This window comes from Ipomoea triloba, chromosome 12 (genome assembly GCF_003576645.1).
Source record: "Ipomoea triloba cultivar NCNSP0323 chromosome 12, ASM357664v1".
Taxonomy (NCBI): domain Eukaryota; kingdom Viridiplantae; phylum Streptophyta; class Magnoliopsida; order Solanales; family Convolvulaceae; genus Ipomoea; species Ipomoea triloba.
The window spans coordinates 20,619,712-20,623,970 of NC_044927.1; positions in this window are offsets into that span (position 1 = coordinate 20,619,712).

The window sequence follows — 4,259 nt, forward strand, 5'->3', positions numbered from 1 at the left end:
TTCACAGCAACATGTCTCCAGAAGAATGTATCTACTGGTGGAAGAATGAAGTAATTGAAGGTGAGTTTGTTGGGGAGGCTTTCAGGAACTACCTATTCTTCCATGTCACAGATGACTATCTGAGTTTGGTAGACACAAAAGACCCCATCAAGACACGAGAAGCAATCAACAAGAAGATTCTAGCAAACAAGAAGTAAGCTCTCGTAGTCCATAACTCTTTCTTGATCATCTCTGATTGTTCTTGATCTCTTTTGTCTTCTTCTATTTTATCATTTCTGCTAAAGTCTTGTAAAACATTCCCTTTATGTTAATAATATATATATATCTTTTGCTGGGGTGTTGCGTGAGTTCTTACTTCATGCTTTAGCAGATTAGCTCGCTTGTCAAACTTACCGTATGCGCTGAAAATAAAATCAATGTTCTTTTCTTGCTAATCAGCCATACGAGTAAGTATAAGTATTGGCATCATCAAAAATGGGGAAATTGTTAGGAACATAATGTAATAGGTTTTGATGATACCAAAATGTATTTCAGAATCCCCTAAGTCTCGAAAGATAGAAATTATATGTAAGTTCGACAAGTAAACTAAGAGCGAAGATACAATCGGGTAACTTGAGCTCAACTCGGAAAATATTTAAGCTTAAGGTGAAACTTGTGTGAACATCTTAGAAAGTCTCGTGTTGTAATCTTATAGATAGATCAGAAGAAGGCACGGGACAACACTGGAGGAATAAGGGTCTGCGAGACATCAACTAAGTCTCGAGACATAAGTAGAGTTCGAGAGATAGGATCTCTCGATACAACAACCCAGTTCGAGACATAAGCAGAGTTCGAGAAATAGATCTCTCGATACATGGGGATCAAGATATCAAACAATCGAGACATCAATCTTGGTCTCGATAAACTGACACTTCTCCAAAAGGCTGAATGACGGTCAGGAAGCATGAATAAAGTTTGGAGAAGAAGAATATTATGGAGATAAACTATTAAGGAGGTGCCAGAAGTGGATGCCACATCAGAATTCCACAACAAACGGATAGAAGGTGCACCAATCCAAAGTCGGTCTTATTCCCTAAAACGAGGATCAATGGGAATTTAAAAAGAGTAACTTTTACCAAAAGTAGCAAGTGGAGCATGGACTCAAGAAAGTGGATTATGGAATATCCACTACCAAACAAAAGGTTCAAGTTACAAGACCACCACTCCATAAAAAATGCTGAAAAGATACAAGTCCCATACACAGCATGGGAGACAGATTTCAAACGGAATAATTTTCCCTCCAACGGAATTATTCCTCAACTCTCATTNCAACTGTGACAACCAAAGGTCCTTGCTTTGGATTAAGCAAGAAGAGGCGGAGTAACCTGGCAGCTGTCTAGTGAAGATCCTGAGGCTTGAGGCGGGCTTGGGGATCAAAGCTCAAGTGCTCGAGAGGGGGGGTAACTGGAAGCGGGGAGAAAAACCTGAGGAGAGGCGGAGTAACCTGGGAGCTGTCTTGTGAAGATCCTGAGGCTTGAGGCGGGGTTGGTGATCAAAGCTCAAGTGCTCGATAGGTGGAGTAACAAGAAGCGGGGTGAAAAACCTGAGGCTTGAGGCGGGCTTCGTGATCAAAGCTCAAGCGCTCGATATTGTACTAGAAAGGGAAGTTTTTAGTGCAATCCTTCCAGGGAGTTTCTGGAAGAAGAGTGGACGTAGGCGGGTTGGCCGAACCACTTAAAAATCTCTCTCGCATTTACTTTCTGTTTTTATCTCTCGGTATCTAAGTCTCGAACTGCACTGCATATAACCGCACCTCTCGAACTAACTCAAACTCGTGCTAACTAAAAGGGGATAACTTTTCCGCTGCGCATAAAACTGTCTTCATCTTGTGAGGTATCGGACCTAAACATCCTAAGTCCAATACACACGAGAGGTCGAAAAAGATTTGCAAAATCTTATACAAGTCTATTCACCCCCCCCCCTCTAGACTTGTACCACATCCCCTTGGGACCAACAAAGATGAGGTTGCGCTATATGAGCGATGGGATCGATCCAATCGGCTCAGCACAATGTACATCAAGGCGAAAATATCTAATGGGATTCGGGGTTCTGTTNCGAAAAAGATTTGCAAAATCTTATACAAGTCTATTCACCCCCTTCCTCTAGACTTGTACCCCATCCCCTTGGGACCAACAATTGGTATCAGAGCCAGTTCTCTGATCGATATAAATCTTTGTTTATATTGCCTAGAGATCCTTCTTTGAAAAATCNTGTGCGTGAGCACATCATGGAATTGCGTGACATTGTGACTCAACTTAAGACTCTTGGGGTAGATATGTCGGATGACTTTCTCGTTTATTATGCTTTGTACACCCTACCATCATCATACGGACCTTTTAAAATCTCTTACAACACACATAAGGAAAAATGGTCTATAAATGATTTAATGACCATGTGTGTTCAAGAAGAAGGTAGATTGGTGATGGAAATGGGTGAAAGTGCCATGCTGGCTACGGCACGTGAGAAGTCTAAATCTGGCAAATCTCGAGGTTCCACTTCAAAGGCTAAGGGGAAAGGAAACATTCCACCTCAAGCTGACATAAAGAAGGTNCTGATCGATATAAATCTTTGTTTATATTGCCTAGAGATCCTTCTTTAAAAATCTTTTGAAAATATTTTCAAAGCACGAGATAATTTTTAAAATGGACAGCATGTTGTCGAGACATCTTCTTTTTGATCTTAGCAGGTTTGACGACTGGAAAACACGCATGCTTGCGTACTTATCAGCCCTCCATGATGAGATGGCCGAGGTTATAACTTCTGGACCAGTCAAGATCCTAATGGTNGGTTCCACTTCAAAGGCTAAGGGGAAAGGAAACATTCCACCTCAAGCTGACATAAAGAAGGTGCATAAGTCTTTCTTCTGTAAAAAGAAGGGACACATGAAGAAAGAATGCATCAAGTATAAGAAGTGGGTCGAGAAGAAAGGTAATCTATCCTCATTCGTTTGTTATGAATCTAATATGTCTGAAGTTAACGCTANTCAATAGAGATTAGTGATCTCGAGAAGGAGATTCCACAAAAGAAGCTAAACCTGAAGGTCTTACGAGGCCTTACCAAGGAGTGGGAAATGAAGGTGATCACAATGCGTGATCACAGGGATTTGAAGAACACCACAACCGACCAACTTTTCAGAGATCTCAAAGCCTTCGAATTTGAGATGTTTCCAAGAGATGAGGACGTGGTGGACAGACGGAATGTGGCACTGGTTGCGGACCAACCAACCACCTCCTCAAGGTCAGATCCTAATCCCACTGATTTTTTATCTGACGAACAGTTTGCTTTCTTCATAAGAAAATTCAGGAAGTTCATGAAGAAGACACCGGAAAGCAATACAAGTTCACCTTCCTCCTCAAGAAGGAAAAATGAGAAATACACATCCAGAGGAATGGAGGAAGAAGATCAAGGTCTATGCTACAACTGCAGGAGACCAGGGCACTTCAAGGCTGAATGTCATTACCCACCGGTAAGCAAGCATCAAGGCCAGGACGGCAAGGATTCCAGAAGAAAAGAGGAATCCAGAGAGAAGCCAGCACAAGGTGGCTTCAAGGGAGATTCAAAGAAACATTCGCGCAGAAAGGCGCTTGTNATTTTATGTACCAAGTTTCTCCCGAAACTTGGTTTCAGTATCTAGACTTGTACCAATGGGTTTTTCATTTACATTTCAAGACAAAAGTTTGAATGTTTTTAATAAATCATCTCGTATTGGATATGGTACATTGTCTGATGGTCTTTATCGTTTACATTTACAAAACAATACCACTTATAGTTCATTGCATGTTCATTCCAGTTCCAAAAGATCAAGTAATAGTGAGAACTCCTCCATGTTATGGCATCGGAGTTTAGGTCATATCTCCCTTGAACGTATAAAGAGATTAGTACTCCTGATTATACTGACTTCGAGACTTGTATAGACTGCATTAAGGGAAAGCAGACTAACAAGTCTAAGAAAGGTGCCAAAAGGAGTTCAAGCNGGTGGACAGACGGAATGTGGCACTGGTTGCTGATCAACCAACTACTTCTTTAAGGTCAGACCCTAATCCCACTGACTTTTTATCTGAAGAACAGTTTGCTTTCTTCATGAGAAAATTCAGGAAGTTCATGAAGAAGACACCGGAGAACAATACAAGTTCACCTTCCTCCTCAAGAAGGAAAAATGAGAGATACACATCCAGAAGAATGGAGGAAGAAGATCAAGGTCTATGCTACAACTGCAGGAG